This window comes from Geospiza fortis, unplaced genomic scaffold (genome assembly GCF_000277835.1).
Source record: "Geospiza fortis unplaced genomic scaffold, GeoFor_1.0 scaffold43, whole genome shotgun sequence".
NCBI lineage: Eukaryota > Metazoa > Chordata > Aves > Passeriformes > Thraupidae > Geospiza > Geospiza fortis.
In genome coordinates this window covers 557,818-575,966 of record NW_005054431.1, presented here as the reverse complement: position 1 = coordinate 575,966, position 18,149 = coordinate 557,818, and the positions used below count along the sequence as shown (strand labels likewise).

The 18,149-nt window shown below is 41.3% G+C and overlaps 1 protein-coding gene across 1 annotated transcript in view; it reads right to left on the bottom strand.

The window, feature by feature from the left end:
• HAPLN1 (hyaluronan and proteoglycan link protein 1) overlaps positions 1-15,926 on the bottom strand; it is a 65,534-nt gene extending 49,608 nt beyond the window's left edge. The window contains exon 1 of the mRNA XM_031061911.1: positions 15,648-15,926. The gene's annotated coding sequence lies outside the window, so the exon portion shown is untranslated. The remainder of the gene's footprint in view (positions 1-15,647) is intronic.
• Positions 15,927-18,149: the final 2,223 nt, after the last annotated feature.

The following is an 18,149-nucleotide window of genomic DNA, read 5'->3' as shown; positions in this document are numbered from 1 at the left end:
TGGGTATGTCTTCTCCTTCTTCTTCTTCTTCTTCTTCTTCTTCTTCTTCTTCTTCTTCTTCTTCTTCTTCTTCTTCTTCTTCTTCTTCTTCTTCTCCTTCTTCTTCTTCTTCTTCTTCTTCTTCTTCTCCTTCTAATATTTTAACTTCTTCTTCTTCTACTTCTTCTTCTTCTTCTTCTTCTTCTTATTACTCCATCATTAATAATACCTGTCAATTGTAGACTACTAATTAGCAAAATGAATGCTAATTGTAGAAAACATGTTTATCTTATATTACACATGTGTGGATGGCCATCCCAGCTTGGCTTGCTGATAACACCCTGATAAAGAAAGATACGTTTTTGACTGACATGACTGCACCAGTGAAAGCTGGTTAGAATAACCAGTGCTCAGGAATTTGTTCTTCCTCTCTCTGGAGGGAAGTTGCCCAACATGAAAACTGCAATAAAAATAAATTTCCCTCTGTTTTTCACTCTTGAGGCATCAATATATGTTGTTATCTGCTCTGGAGAAAGAATGACTGCTCATGCAGCTACTGTGGGTCCCAGGCAGAAAGTGAACATTTATTTATAAACTTATTTATAAACTTTATATCTATTAACCTCCTGTTCTCTGGGACTGGAACCTGGGCTTGAGCAGACCCCAGGTGCAACCTCCATGCCCACCCCTCCTTCAAAACCTGGCTGATGGTTAATCCGTTCCTGAAGTGGGTTATTCACGTGGAACAGCCACTTCAACATTCTCACAGGAGCTGCATATCCAAGGGGAGAATATCTGCTCGTGTCAGGGGCCACAGCTGTTAATACAGCAAAAAGTAGCAAAGAAAACGTCACTGACAACAGAAGATTAGAAAATAGGATTCCATTAGCTGATACATTAAGGGAATAATGGAAAATATTCCTGAATTTTGGTCATTTTGAGGAAATGGATACTCTTTAAAAAGCAGTTTCCTAGCATAAAAATGAGATCATCTGAGAGGAATAAATACAGTTGATGAGCTTTTTAATGGTCTAGTCTCACTGGAAAGGCTGTAGACAGTAGAAATCTCTTCCCCCCCAAAAAATAAGGTCGTTGCTCTAATTAGATCTGACACAGACATGAGAAAATGCATTTAAACCCTGCATTCAGTGGAGATAAATTTCTCACCTCCAACGTGCCACTAGAAGATTACACCAGATAGAAATAATGCCTTTGAGCCCTGCTGTTTTAATCTCAGATTCATACAACTCATCTTTTGAGATGCAGCCACGGGTGTGTTTTATGCAAGGGACCATTTCCCTGGCGCTTCCAGGCTAACTTGAGGCATTTGGCTTTGATCTTTGCTGGTGCCAGGCTGGGACAATCCCTGCCTTGAGGTACCAGAGGCATTCCAGGTTCAGGGAGTCACAGAGTCCCAGATAGGGAAAATCGATTACAGAAATGCGACACCTTCCCTGCCATGGGAAGGGGACAGCAATTTTGGCAACAAAAAAAGAAAAGGTTTTTTTGTTTTTGTTTTTTTTTTTTAACTACAAGAATGTGGGTGAGGAGCTGGAGGGGAGAGGAGAAAAACAAATTCTGGGCATCTGATTGGGACCTCAGTTCTCATTGTGGAGTGAGAGCAAAAGCCCAAATCAGAGGAACTGGGGATGTGCTGTGGCTCCTTCCCTCACAGTTTTTGTCTGAGGTACTGGGTGACCTTTATTTCAAAGGCTCTAAAATCAGATGCTATTTAAAAACCCAGAGATTCCCCTCATTATTACTATAAAAGGACTGGCACACATATTTTATGAAGGATTTCACGTTGGTCATCAGAAAAGGAAGGAAAAAAAGAGAAAAGCTTTTGATGCTAGTCTTCCACTCCAAGCACCTCTGTTTAAATGTCTCAAATTAGATTTTGTTGGGAAAAAAAGGCACTGGCACACTCATAACCTGACATACTTTCCATTATAAACTCATTTCTACTATAAACTCTGAACATAAAAGCTATAAATAGCACCTCCACTACAACTCAGATTTTCCCTATGCGCTCTGAATTCAGAAACAATATTTGGACTTCAGCTGATTTCTTTCTTTATAATTCTATATAAATAAATTCTAGCACTTATTTATTATTTATTTATTTATTTATTTTAAAAACAAATAAAATTTTGTAAGAATCTATTTTCTGTCTTGTTCTTCTGGGGATAAGATTTGTTTTCAGCTCAGGGAGGGACACAGAGCAGTTCCCTGCTCTTCCATGGCAGAGCAAGCAGAAAATCCCAGGAAAAAAAAAAATAAATCCAGGACCATGGCCCAGGATCCAACCTCTCCCTGCTCACTTCAAACTTCTGCAGCTGTGAAGCACCTATAATTTCTTAATTATTTTTAATTTCAGCCAAAATGATTTTTTTTAACCTCTCCTCAGGTCTCCTTGCCTTCATGAGAAGTTGTAAATATTTTGCACTGTCCTCCCACCTGTGTGCTCCCCTCCTTTCAAAGGGACATTCAAAGCTGGAAAAGATTCTCAAAACTCTCCTTTCTTGTGCTTGGATGTTAAGGATACAAGAGAATAAGATCTAATAACCTGGCATCCACCAGGACATCTACAAATTGTTCCTCTAGATGTCCTAAGACACCTGGGATAATGCTGAAACCTGAAAAAAACCATGAAAACCTGAAAAAATTCTCAAACCAAATCTGTATGAAAAACAAATCTGCCAAAAAAACACACAGAGGAAAAAAATTAAAAACAACAAAAAACCCCCAAACTAATGAAAATATTTTGGAAGTATGCAAAGTTATTTGAGACTTCTGGGTTTTAATATTTTAAATATTTTAATATTTTAAGGATAAAGCTGTCAAGGCCCAGTTTTCCTTTTGCTGGCCATCAGAAAGGAAAGGAGAAGTAACTTAATTTTGTAGCACTGGCAAAACAGTGCAGTGGGTGCTGCCAAAGATAAATATTGTTTAGTTTTCAGCAGGCAAAATGAGAGGTTAAGCAACACTGTCTATGGTTCCTGGTCACTGGAGCAAAGATATTAACTTCACAAGAGTCATCCACAGCTGCAAATTCAAGAAACACCTTCAGCAGTTGCAAGGTAGATGGGGGGAATATCCTCACTTGGAAATGTTTTCTGGCCCAAGTGTTCCTTGCTGGGCTTTTCCTTGAATATATAAATGTGTATTTATGGTTCTCTGCATTGTGGGTTTGTACAGGAAAAAAAAAAAATCACAAGATTTCTGTTTGATTTGTAGCTGCTGAAGGTGTTCAGAACACCAGGTTTAATTTTAAATAAATAACTATATTTATATTTATAAGGAGGATTCCTTCAGAACCATGAACATAATATGAGGCTCTTGCAAATTGCTTTTCATTCATTCCTGCATCTTAAATGCCAAAAGAGAGATGGCAGCCAGCATCAAGTAGTCTAAGTGGACTCAAAGTTAAAATTATATATATATATATATATATATATAATTTTAACTTTGAGTCCACTTAGACTACTTGATGCTGGCTGCCATCTCTCTTTTGGCATTTAAGATGCAGGAATGAATGAAAAGCAATTTGCAAGAGCCTCATATTATGTTCATGGTTCTGAAGGAATCCTCCTGAGGATGAGCTATGGCAAGGTTGCTGGAGGACACTGCAATACTCTGCCATTTCTCAGACAGTCCCACAGCTCCTATTTGTTTTAAAGCCTGAAAATATAATGTCAGAAGTGTAGCAATTTGCTGTTTAAATGCAACATAATTAATGCCTTCATGGGGAATATCTTTTCCAAGCTGTATGTCAAAGTTCACATTGGCTTTCCTGAATCACCAAGGCCAGAAATGTGCCAAAATCCCACGTGCCAAAATCTGGAAAACCCCAAATTATCTAAAATCTGTAGCATCTCCTCCTGCAATAAATAAAAGTGATTTTTACTTCGTGATATCTTTTATCAAGCACATACCCACAGAAAAATCAGCAGAGCAAGGGGCCAGCACATGAAATAATTTTACCTGCTTTGAATAAAAAGTACTTAAAATCCTTCAGATGATGCCTACAGATCTATAAATCAATAATTTCAGAGGCTATCCATACTTTTAACAGGAAAATGAAGTCAGAAAATCAAATGAAATATTATTGGCCTCTGAGTCAATGAGTCAGAAGACATTAGCACACATAGCCCTCACTGTGATTACTCCAGATTTTTCAGGCTGCTGTATTAACCTTTAGAAAAGTAAATAGTGGAAAGCTGCACGACTGTCTTCAACAAAGCTGGAGCCAGAACTGCCTTTTTTGTCTTCTGCAGAAAGAACAATAACCTCATTGCTCAAGGCGTTTTGACCAGCTTTTTATTTTCCTTTGACTCATGCAGAAATTTATTTATCTTGGTAAAGTAAGTGCACAGCATTCACATACATCTTCAGCAAAGTGAATAAGGCGGGTTTTCCTTGCATTCAAAAAGATGCACTGATTTCCATATATAATTTCTATTATTAGATGCATTTTTTTAAGTTTTAATTTTGTTCACTAAAATATGTCATTTATAAGGGGCAATCTTCATGAATTTTAGGTAGGTTTTCTCTTTGTTTCCACACCTTCCCTGTATAATCTGTATTTTTTCCTGGAAGCTAGTTGGAAAGTTGAATTTATTTTTTTTCCCCCTAGATGATTCCCAGTACTCTCAGGCAGCCTAGATCCTTTTATTTCACTCCCATTCACTTTCACTGCAGTCTGCAACACTCAGACATCTCTCCTGAATTTGGAGTAATGCCTATTTGAAGATGGTAGCCCAAAACTCCATTTTCTAAAGGAATTGCTGCTTTGGGCTCAGGGGCTCAGCATCTCACCAAAGCTCACAAACCACGAGTTTGAAATAAAAAAAAAAGTGAGTTTATATAAAAAAAGAGTGATGTGGTACCAAGTGAGCAGAGATTGATGACAGAGATGCACTTCCCATGCAGCTCCTCTGGATGCCTCCCTGATAATCCCTCCCAAAGCCATTGGAGGCGGCCAGGACCAGACTGGCTTGCAGGAAGAGGATGGGACAAGGGACAATGCCGTGAGAAATAAACATTTCCCTGGGATGAAAGGCAAAACTGGCCTTGCATGACCCAGCTGGCTGCACAGACACATTTCACACGTGCCAGATAAACTGCTGAGGCTGCCTGCAGGAATATCTGTGTCCCCACACCATCCCTGTGAGCAGGGGAAGTTTTATCATCTCATTTTGGTAGGTGGAGAGATGGAGAACTAAGAGCCTCCAACTTATTCAAAGTCACAGAAGGATTTAGGTCTGAGCAGGGGACTGAAGCAATGCTCCACCAGCAACAGTAAAATATCCATACAGGAAAGTGTCCTAACTACTCAGCAACCCTCTCTCTCCTATTAAAAGCAATACATAGTTAAAAGGCAACAGTTAATATTGGTTTTTCAGGTGCCTGGATCTCAAAATGATGCTGTGCCATGTTGTCTGCTGGCACAGCAAGTTCTTTCCTTGGAAAAGGGAGGAGTTAAGATGGCAATAATGATCCCTAGAAATCCTCTGTGGGCTCTCCATTATGCATTGAAATGTTGTTCTGAGTGGCAGTGGGATATTATTATTATTATTATTATTATTATTATTATCATCATCATCATCATCATCATCACTGTTTTTAATGAAGGGATGAGACTACAGTCGGGTTAAAAATTATTTATTTCTCAGATAAATATCAGTTTTAATGGCTGTGAGATTTAAGAGAGCGAGTAGCTGGCTATAGCTTAAAGTGGTCATAAATCCTTCGTTACAGTATTTGACTTTTTAAGCTAATGGACAGTTGCTACAAAGTTTGTTTTGCTTTTCTAACTTATCAATTTTTCTTAATTCTACTGCAATGTGTCTACTTTTATCCAATGGGCTACTATGTATTATTACAGGTACACACAAATGCCTCTATTATAACATCTAAACTCTTAGCTTACTCTGTATAATTGCATTACTGCACTATAAAAACTTTCACCATCTTACCTAATACAGTTTTTTACTGAAGGCATAATCTTACTTACAACTATAGAAACATAAGTTTATGATTTCTCTGCTTAATTTCTGTGTCCTTTTATTTTTACATCAATCCAAGCTTCTCCCAAGGCTGCACATCAAACTCTCCTGTGTCTGTGGAAGTTCCCACCTTTCCATTTCCCACAAGATTTCAGCAGCAAAGTGCTGGGATTCAGCTTCTCAGTAAAGCTGCCTGAGTTGCAATCACCCCAGAATTCCTGCAGGAATGATAAAACTGCATTGGAGGGATGCAGCAGGGATTTATTCACAATTCTGTGCACCTCTGGCTGTCCTCTCTGTGGTTTCATTTCAGGAAAAGGGAAGCAAAGGCCAGCACCACAGCCTGCTGCTGGCTCATCCCTCACTGTCTCAGCAGAGCATTCCCTGGAATTTATCCCAGGTGATTTTGGGATGAGATACAGCACCCCAGGAGGCTCTCCCAGCACTGAATCAAGCACCCACAGCTCCCTGAGCCTGTCTGGAGAAGATGATCATCTCAGGGCTGGAGAATTGCGCTAAAGGTCAAAGTCAGGAGCAATTAAGGGCTGGGTGACGGGAAATGGAGGACTCTGAAAATGAGCCCTGTGTTTTCTGCATTCTGTCCTGCCTTTTTTCCTTCCTTACTTTCAGTTAAACACAGTTCTGATAAGATTTTAAACTACCATGTACAGAAGAGCTGAGCTTCCCCCTCACACCCCTCTGTTCTTGTTGGATGAAAAAGCAATATAAGGATTTTGATACATTTAGCTTTCCCCCCACTATTTTTACCTTCCTTTTTCCTTGAAAGGCTCTAGAAAACACAGCTAGCTAAACTGGACCTTTGGCCTCATTTAGTAATATCTCCTCCTTTTTTTATTCTTCATTCTCCCCAGTTTACTCCTGCAGTTCATATATTTGGGCTTTCCATTGCAAGCACAAAGGCCAGAAGACTTTTCCTACTGGGAGTCAGGGCTCTTATCTGATATTATGGCTTCAAAACTGATGACTTAATAAAACAAACCCACAAAATGTTATGAGAAATTTTTGGGCTTTCCATTGCAAGCACAAAGGCCAGAAGACTTTTCCTACTGGGAGTCAGGGCTCTTATCTGATATTATGGCTTCAAAACTGATGACTTAATAAAACAAACCCACAAAATGTTATGAGAATTTTTTTTAATATTTTCTAGGCCACCTGCCATATTTAAGCTTCCATGGCAGAGGAGCATGAACCAAATTTTTCTTGAGATAAACCCACTTGTATTTCCTGTGTGTTCTGCTGTCCTTACTAAAGGCTGGGAAGAGTTTATGTACCTGCAGAGAATCAGAATTGCCTTTTTCGTGGCAGTATTTATGAGAATAAAAAGAGAATAAAAAGTTATGTCTCTTGACTGGAAGAGCATTTAATTTGTCCTTTTGCTCATTTTTTATCTGCACATTTTAACTGAAACTGCAAATATTTAGTTGCAAAAGGAGTATCCTTCTTCTTGTTTTCCTCCAGATAACAAACTTCCATCTATAAATTTCCCTGATAATGGGGGTGTGAATCCATGGGCAAAAGAGCCATTCCTCATAGGTGGCACAAACAGAAAGCCAAAATAGATAGAGCTTTAGGGAATATTCAAGCCAGACACAAAACAAAACAAAACAAAAAAAACCCACAAAACAAAAAACCCAAAGAAACAACAACAAAAAAAAATCCACAAAGAAAAAGAAAAAAAAGGTCAAATTGCCTGTTTGGTGTCGAAGAAACTCCACCTCCCTCTCTTTAGGTATTTTTCAGGGTGAGCTCTTGCCCTCCACCATGTGGCCACCATCTTTATACTTAAAATCATAAGATTTTGTTTTATTTTATGTGGTAAACTTGATACAAATGTAAAGTTGCTACATATATATACATACATACATACATACATATATATATATGGATATGGATATGTATATATACATGTATATAATTTGTCAATCATCATTCTATTCCATAATTCTGAAGTTATAATAATGAAGAGTTGATGAATATCATTGTGTGTGGAAGGAGGTCATTGTCTGGCCTGGTTATTTTGCACACTGCTTTGCACACTGCAAAGTCACAGGAACAAATACAGATTTACAGGAAGCAGTAATCAGCTGGAAATAAAGCCACATTTCCCCAGCACCATGTCAAGGAAAGGCTGAAGTCCAAAAAAAAAAATTGCAATAATTCAGTAGCAGAGATCAACCAGTGTTCCTCAGATAAAATAAAAGAATCTCTATCAATCACCAGATGCAGCCGAAATAAGTCACTCCTGAAATATGGCTTGACAGAATCTGTGTCTCCTGGTCTGGAAATAAATGTCTGTGCTTTCTCTTGACACTTACAGAGTTTTCCCTAAGTGTGGCAGTTTAACTTTTTATAGGCAACCATTATTCCTTGGAAAAGTCCTATTTATGGGACATTATCTCATAATTCTCTGCATAATTTCCTGCCTGATAGGTCTTGAAAAGGAGTAAATCTGAAATTTCTATCAGCTTGGTATGCAAAATGGATCACTCTGCACAGTAACATTCACAAGTGAGGATGCCTCTTCTGTCTCAGTTGTGCAGAATGTGATTGAAAATAAGTAATCTTTAAGTTTTGAGTGCCCAAATGAGTTTTGAAGCGAGATTGGGGTGAACTGTTCCTGCAGAGATCTTGAATTTGAATTACTTTGTTTAAGAACAGTTATGATTTGGGCCGCAAAGTGTGAACTGTCATTTTCCTCTTCAGATTTTGTTAAATATTTTACTGCTTTTTTAGGTGCCAAAGTATCTTTGTAGGTCGTTCTATTGGTGCCTCAGTCTACCCCATTTTGTTTTGTGAAAACATTATTTTCTTTTTTTTTAAAATTTATTTTATTTCTCCAGTCAGGCAAAACCATTTAAAGAAAAAAAAAAAAAAACAAAACCAAAAAAACTTCAAAGGAAATAAAAAATCAGTCTCTTCCCGCTTTGCATATTTCTAGAAACCTTTGCATATTTTCTATTCCCTTTTCCAAGGAATAGAAAATGAAAAACCTTGGAGGGCACCAATGCTGACTAGCCCTGGCAAAACCCCATTTGAAACGTGCCTCTATTGTCACAGTGAGCCATTTATTTCCTAACCACTTTTGAAAACATGTCACACTAGTTTTGCCAAGAAAACATCTCCCCAGCTCCCGCATGAAGATGTTAAACTTGCCACTGCTGTTCTTCCGTCCTGCTGGGGAAATGCCCTGCTGGGCTGGAAAGCTTTTCTTTTTGTCTGGTTTGATCAGAGCAGAGCTCACATTAAAATGCAGATGGAGCCAGCTATGGGGGTTGCTTTGGCAAGAAAAAATTTAAAAAAATAAAAGCAATATCTGCATGTTTTTCTTAGCCTGCTTGTGGGGAGAAAACAGATGAAATGCCTGGAAACTGGGAGCAACAACCCAAGAATTGTCTATATTTTCTACATCAGCAACAACAGCTGAATTAGTGGTCTCCTTATCTGCTTTTTCAGCTGGGCAAAATCTAGAAAATCTTTAGGAGATCAACATCTTTGCTGTTTTTTCTTGGATCTTGGCTCACAGATATGGCCACCAAGTCGCCACAGCACAGCAAAGTGACACAGGATGATAAATGTGACCAGGCACAGGCTGCACCGAGCACAGACACTGCATTTACACAGCTCCCAGAATGACTTGGAGAAGAACTTCAGGACCACCAAGTTTATTTACTTGTGAATGGGTTCTAATGAAACCAGACAAGGAATAAATACAGCAACGGCTGGAAAAACCCAATCCAACCCAAAAGATCTCTCTGCCTGCCTGATGTGCTGATAAAAGCTGAGTCATGCTTTGTGCACATATTTTAGGTCTATAAAATAAAAGCTATCAGAAAAACAAGCCACAAAGACTCAGCAAAACCTGACATTTTGCCTCACATATTTGAAAATCCAGAAATGTAGCTTTTCTGAAAATATTAGTGCTTGCACAAATCCTTCAGGTTAAGCGTGACATTAAAATCCCAGACCTTCCCTGCTGTGCGTGCAGCACCTTGGGGGTTAAAAAAGCTGAGCAAACCACCTCAGGCCATGAGCAGCACGATCAGAAAGTGGTGCCACCACCATGGTCTGCTGCAGTTGCACCTCGTGTGCATCACTGAAATTTCAGTAGGAAAACCACCACACATCCTGTAACATTATTTTTCTCTGATATGGTTCTTATAAATCTTTTGACTGGGCCCAACACTCCAGTGTTTTCACATTTTTCACTGTGCTTTTCCTATCTCTAGGCAGTGTTATTTTTATGTGGCTTGGGGTGGTTTTTTCTTTTGCCCAAAAATAAGTGTATGGAAAAAAAAAACAACCAAACCCAACCAGCAATCACATAAATAAATTGGAGTGTAGCATGTTAATGAATAGGTGGGTAGTTAGTTTTCAGTTGGAGAGTTTGGGAAGTTATTTTGGCAATGAAAATTCTTTTTTCCTACACTAATCATGTCCTTCTTCCATAGGTGCAGGCCTTGGTTCCTCTACTCTTTGCAAATGTGCAGAGCTTTGCTGAATGCTTTATTGACATCACCTTATAGGTACTCACATCTATAAAATCTCAGCAGATTTGGGGCTTTATGAGCTGCTTCCTGATCAGCCATGTGTGTATGCGAATAGATGAAAAGTTTAATTCAATGAGGGCTGTTTGAGTTTCCATTGATTCCACCCAGTCACTGACGTGAGAAAAGTTGATTATTTCTGTTTTTTCTGGACCAGAATCTCCCAGAGCAGAGGATGGGCACAGGCTGCCCCTTCTCCCTGTGTGCAGGCAGCACTGCAGGAAAGGGATTCTGAGCATTAAAAAGTGTTAGTCACAGTAAATCGAGGGATTCTCCATGGCAGGGTTCACTTGTTGACAAAATTTATGTACCAGCTGAATTATCAGGTAATGCAAATTAACATATGGCATGCAAAAACTCCTTAATACACCCGAGCAAAACTGATCAAACCCAAATTTGAGCTATCTCTGAGAAACCCCATGGCAGAGGAGCTGGAACTAGATCACCTTTACGTTCCCCTTCCAACCCAAATAATTCCATGTCTCTAACTTTTCCTTCTTTTTGGACTGGAGAAATTTGAAACTTTTTGTTTCTCACCACCAAACATTTCTGACAAGCCCATTTCCATTCTAACCTGCCTCCAATGGCCCACATTTTCCTTGCATTAGATATATTTCCCTGCTTAAGGTAATTAGAAGCTGTTATTAATGGAAAGATGTCTCAAGATAATGGTCTCCTGCAGTGAGGCAAATGCCAAGATGACATTTTTTGCAGCAAGACACATTTATCCAGGGACATTCTTCTGTCTCACGCCTTATTTTTTTTTTTTTCTGCTATGCCAAGCCATTAATGATGCAGATTTTGCCCTGATGTGCCCTGGAGTGGCAGTGGCTCTGTGTGCCAGTGGAAAACTTGGTCCCAGGAGCCTTGCAGAGCCCCTGATTAATAAAGTTTGTGTTTCTTTCCCTTGTGATTCACAGCACCAGGCTGGGCAGAGCTGAAGCGAAGGGTAAAGCCACCTATGAAGCACAGGACTGAGCCAATTAGCTCATTTGCTGCTGTGATATTTTGCCTTCCTAGTCTGTAATTCATAAACTTTTCCTGATTAATGGGAAGGCAGGCTTTGGCCATTAACTCACCAGTTTGTTAACAACCTCTTGTGGCAATATTTCATGTGAGCCTTGGGAAAAGTTTCAAATGTTTGGGGTTTTTTAAATTTTTTTTTTTTTTTGAGCTATTGATCATGTTTGAGACACCCAGCCCGTTGTCCTAATCTAAACAAAACAAGCAAACAAACAAAAAAAAAGTGTTTTCCAAGCTGACAGAACGAGAAGGGCGCAGGAATTGTCTGTTCTGCTGAGTGTGACGTTGCCATTTGATTTCCTGCTCAGTGATGAAAACCGAGGAGAAAGTTAAGCACAGGGAGCTTGAATTTGCCGTGTACCATAATGACTCTTTTGCTCCAATAAGCCACTGTGGCACTTATTTTAAATTTGTAGGATCAGAACCATGCATTCACCTCGTTTGGGTGATGTGCAGTGTTGATGGTGGCATTAAAAAAAAAACAAAACTGAGGAAGCAGAAGCCTGTGAGCTGGCCAGATTCCATAAATCCCATCACAAAGTACATCCAGATGCACGTTTGCCTGCCTAAAACTTTGCTGTGGATGGGATCATTTTTACAGCTATGAGAACTGACAGCACCTGAATACCTGCCACTGAATAAACAATCTTTGTAATGGTTGAATAAACAATTTTCCTTTTCCCATTAAAAAAGACAATTTAAGCTATAAGTGTGTCTGACTCATAGCTTCCACCTGAGGAAGGTGTAAATAAAAAGCTGGTGAAAAAAAAAAGTTTATGAGCTTTCATAGAATATTAGAAATAATATATTTCTTCGTCTATACTTATCATTGACACAATATTCAGGGAAAAAACCACAAAGGGAATTAAGAAAAGCACATCCTATGTGATCAAGGACTTTTGGAGGGAGCTTTGAAATCCTTGCTTCTCCTGACACAATATTTGTGCAGAAATTTCCTCACTTGTACACTAACAGCCCAGCACATCAAACTGATTGTTAATTTGTGGCTTTTTTTTTTTTTTGACAGAGTGGTTTAAAAAGTCTCTGCAAATAGATGTTAGTGGCAATTTATAAATAGAAGCCAAACTGATTTTTGGCATATCTAATGGGCACTCAAAACACAGAGACAACCTCCCCCAAAAAAATATAATTTAAAATTACCCCCAAATTACCAGCTGATTTTGGTTTTTAATGGTAAACGTGAATAAAACTAACCACTTACAGTTAAACTGCGCCTGAATTAGTTACAGATGTTGAGAATTTAAGAAAATTCTGCCAAAAGACTCGGCAATATCCACTAGGTGGCATCCAGCGACCGCGTTTGGGCCGCCTTATCTCCACAAAACCTCCCATTCATACCGCAGATAAAGAGCTGCATTATTAATTTATACCACTGCATCCCCTCTACACCTAATATTTGTTTAGCCAGCTGCTTCCTCTAATCCTCCTTAAACACCATTGATTGAAATCCTAAGTATATTCAGAGTTTTTAATTTTTTTTTTTTATTTTGCTTTTTTTTTATTTTTAATTTTTTTTTCCCCTACCCCAAAGAACATTTTGTTACCTACAAGTTACAAGCTGCCTTTTCAGGCGCAGCACTGTGTGCTACAGTTCCTACCAGAGGAGACAGAATGTCTAATACTTCCTCACCAGCAACAGAAGCAGCTTGTCATGTGAAAATAACTTTTTTTTTTTCCTATTCCCCACAAAATATTTTTCATTTCCATAGAGTTCGAGCAACGAAATACACCGTCAGGTTTACAACGAAACAGAAATGCTAAATATTTCAACTTCCAGGAATGGTTTGAGTGCTGCTTCAGTGAAAAAAAGCAAATGAAAAGCAGAAAATATTAATTCCAGCTTTCGCACCTTAATCCTTGCAATGAATTGGAAAACTTTAAATGTATTTAAATGTAAGCAATTGAAAATTCTCCCTCTACTTGAGGATCTCAGAATACCTTTCAAGGGGTGGTCCATACTGGTTCCAGATCTTTTGCTGAGGGGCAAAAAGATGTTAAGTGACTTCATTAAGTATTGACAACTGTCCTTTTGGCCTCAAGCTGCGACAAAAATATTCCTTTTAGTCACATATCAGCATAAAAATCATAAATATTGGGGACATACAGTAGAAAACACACTTCTTACCAATTTTACAAAGTGTAATGCAACATAAACCCTCCATCCTTTCCTGAAAACTTTTCTCCCTCTGCCCCAAGCTTTTGAAGTTCCCTAGGGTTTTGTTTCGTTGGCTTTTAAGGTTTCTTTTGTTTCTTAGTATTTGGGTTGTTTTAACCAGGCTCAGTGGCATGGGGAGGAGCTGAAGCCCCTGGGTTTGGGATGAGAGGATGCTCTGCTCTGGGCTGTGCTGTGAGCCTCTGGCAGGGACAACACTTTTCTCCCTGATGGCCTTTTTTCCTCTTTCCTATCGGAATCTGCTGACACATCCAGGAATCTCATCAAACACTGGCCTTTTGGCAAAATTTCAGTGAGGACTGGCAGTGTCTTCATTATTACATTTATTTTTTAGGCGGGTTTAACTGCTCTGCATCCACATCTTTCCCACCCTACTTCATTTTAAAGTGTTGAAAACCATCACAAACTGTTTTGTTTTGGGTTTTTGTTTTTAATTTCTTTTGTTCCCTCTTGCATTCTTCCTCCTTCCCTTTCCCCTTGGCAGGTGTGTAAGGGTTGGGGTCCCAGGTGATGCGCTCAGAACAACTTTGCTGAGCTGCGCTTTACAGAGCTGAGGTTTTGTGGCCCCAGCAGACCCAAAACCCCAAGAAAACTAGAAAAGCTCATGCCTGCGTGTGTGACAGGAGGGTTTTGCCACACCTTGGCACTGCAGATCCCTTCCTCACAGCTGCCAGTGATGATTTTTTTGCTGATTGTGATCTGTATTTCCCCACCTGTCCCTAGAAGCTGTGTTTATGGAGGGGGTCTGTGCCCACATCCACACGACCTAAATTCATCTGTGCTGTCATCTACCACATCACACACAATCCTGACAATAACAGGGCTCTTTTCAGAGCTCCCTCTTCTCACAATTAGGCATTGAAATAGATATAAACAGAAATTCATTGCTGCTCATCACCCCCAGGACACCGAGCACCAACATATATGGCAGCACTTTCTGCCCTTTATGCCCCAGGAGCAATTAAACCCTCACTAATTATACACAAACAGCAATAAACCCCCTTGATTCAAACACACAAAAAGCTCTCCAGCCCTTGCTATCTAAACCTACCACACAGGGAGTTTTGCCATGAAAAAACAAGTCCTGAATGGCACCTCTCTATGGGTTTGACCCCAAATAAACAGGCAGCAAAATGATGCAGCTCTCAGAGCCCTGGACCAGCTCATGTGCAGCTACATCTGTAAAATGTACATCTGTAAAATGATAAAGCTGAGGCATCCCAACTTTATCAGGGAGTGGAGATGGTGCAGGAACCTGTGCCAAACCTTATTCAGGCTTCCCTTGACAATAAATAGCCAAAAATGACATCAGTATGTAACATATCACATCTTATCAAAACCCTCTTGCTTCTAACTTTGGATGGGCAGAACTTTCTGCACATTCTGCTTCCAGCCCTTGAAACTTTTTTTTTTTCAGTCTACCATGCTCCTTTTCCCTGAAAACTTCTAAAAGCATCTGAATGATGGAGAAACACTTAAAGAGCAAAACAAAAAACAAACAAAAAATAAACAACAACAACAACAACAACAAAATAAGGAAAGGACAAATCTCTGTGAGGAGAACAATCCCACAGGAGGAAGCCACAGAGCAGAACTTTTTGTCTTTCTGCAGCCTGCAACATGATCCCTGCATGGTAACACAGAGCGCTTAAAAGTCAAAGACGCTGAAGTTTAGCCGGTTTCAATCCGCCTTTCACCCTCCTCAGCTGCCAAATCAGAACTCCCAAAAACCCCTCCAGAGCAGGCAGCCCCGCAGCTGATGCCACAGGCGCTGCTCGACGGGTCCCCATCCCACTCGGAGCAGCAAAACAGTGGAAAAAAAACTTTCCCAAAAGTTTGGTTTTTTTCCTTTTTTTTTTTTTTTTTCCTCCCCTTTACCTTGCGCGGAGCTCCCTGCGAGTTGAGATGCTCTCAGGACTCTCCAGCAGCTGGGAACGGAGGGCAGAGAAGCGCAGGAGGAAGTTTTTGGTGCTCACCTTAAGTCAGAGTTGTGTGTGTGTGTGGGTCCGTGTCTATGTCCCGAGTGTCTCTTGTGGACCTGATCCAGGCAAGGGAGAGCCACTTTCTCACCGAGAGGAAAAGAAAAGCAACACGTCATGAGTTAAGTACGCCTCCAAGATGTCTTAATTACAGCCCAACGTGCTCCCAGGAATGAGAGGGGGGGAAATAAAACCCGCAGGATCGCGGTTTTTTTCCCTGCGGCTCGCACACACCCAAACGCCCGGAGCAGCAGGATGCCCTCTCTCCCTCCAGGTCCCTGTCCTCGCCCCTCGGGTCCTGCCCGCCCAGATCCGCACCTAAAAAAGCCTCTCTCAAACTCCACTGCAAGTCCTGAGCTAAAAACTACGCGCGACTTAAAAAAAAATTAAAACAAAAAAAATAAAAAGGGGACAGAGAAGAAAGAAGTTGGTAGTGTGTTCCTCATGAAGAGACCATTGAATTTAGGGATTTAGGGTGAGAAACATGACACTTTTCTGACCACTAGCGTCCCAGCCCCCGCTCCTTTTTTCCTTTTTTACCCCCCGCACTCCCGTTGATCCGAGGGAGTGATGCAGGAAAGCTGCGCGGGGGTGGGAGCAGCTGGACCCAACAGGATCCCCTCCTGTTCTTCCTTCACCCCCAACTTCCAGCAGGGTTACAAACCCAGGAAACAAACCCACCTTCTCTTATCACACCCCAAAACCAGAACACACCTTGCTCAGGGCCCTGGCATCCCTAAATCCCAAGACTTTGTGCAATTCCTGAACGCCGCCCCAGGCCAAAGTGTTCCTCCAGCACCAAAAATTTCTGTGCTGCTGTCCCCTACACATCGTGAGACACGCAGCCCCAAAGGGATCTGCCAAAATCCACAAAGTGTGTGGCTTTAACCCCTTAAACGCCACGGCATGCAAAGCACACACAGAGTCAAATCTCACACCTGACTACTGGAGGCAGAAGGTGAGGATGGTGTTGCATCTCTGAACGTATCTAAATCAAAAAAAGCAACCAACCAAAAGCAAAGCCCCAAATCGAACAGCAGCAGATGAAAGGAACAGGGTGGGGGGGAAAGGCCAAGCCTTGTTGGTGCGCTACATGTTGGCAAGTTCGGGCTCAAATCATGTCACTTGTGTAAAACAGGTGTTGGTTTTTACTCCGTTAGAGAAAAATGAAGTTCTTGATGTCTAAATCTCCCAATACCAGCCGGAAATAAATGTGGAGTTCTTAACCCCTCCAATTTGCTAGGTTAAAAAGCACAGGCGGTCCAGCCAACTTGGTCCTGTGGATGAATTTTATCCTTTCCCCTTCCCCCTCTCCTTCTCTGATGCTGAGCAGAAGAATGTGGCCGTGTCACACCCACTGCAAATCCCCAACATCATTTTCCAGCCGGGACCCCGCTCAGCTTTTATCGTGGTGGGTGTCAGAACTCTCAGCCCTCGCCATCAAAAGAGGCTGCAGGCCATCAATCCAGGAAATGCCAGAGCCGGACACATCCCGGAGCCGAGGCACATCTGAGAGGGGACACGGGCTCCTTCCAGCAGAGCCTGCTGGAAGGGAAAAGAAAACGAAAATAAAACAAACCCCGGGCAAATAAACACGGCTCTGTCTGGAATCATGCAGCGTCCTGACATGGAAAGGAACCATAAGGATCATGGAAGCCCAGCTTCACAGGACACCCCGACAATCCCACAAAGAAGGATCAGGGTATCGGTTTGGGGCTATTAATAAAATTCGGGGGTGGTGGAAACACACCAAAAGGCATGCAATGCACTTCTGTGCAGTGAAATATCGAGGTGCAGGTGGCCTCAGGGATGGTGTTTAGGGACCAAGGATGCTCAGACATGGCTGGTGTTGGGTCTCCATCCCGCCGTCGCGTGGACAGAGGAGCCAAGGATGCTCGGACGCGGCCATGATTATTGTCCTACATTAAATTCATAGTTCCTTTTCTTTGTGCAACTGCTTTTAGCACCTCTTTTATTGCCAGCTGTCTTCAAATTCCACAATTATTCCTCCTGCACTCGTCTTGCAGACCAGTGGTGGATCTGCTGCTGGTCCCCAAGACACCCCAGACATCTCCTCCTTCACCCTTCCTGTGGCCGCTCACCCTGAATTTCATTTTCAGGGAGGTGCTCACTCTGAACCCAGGAAAAGGGAAGGATTCAGGTAGCAGAAATGAAGCACACTTGATCCCACTGGGGAAGATGTGAGGTAAAACCGGGGGTTGGGTCCCCATCCCCGAAACACCGAGCCAAGGATGCTCGAACACAGCCGGGGGTTGGGTCCCCATCCCGGGGGCACTGAGCCAAGGATGCTCAGACACGGCCGGGGCTGGGTCCCCATCCCGGGGACACGGAGCTGGGGCACCCCGGGGGTCGGGCGGGGGCTGCCCGCCCTCCGAGGGGC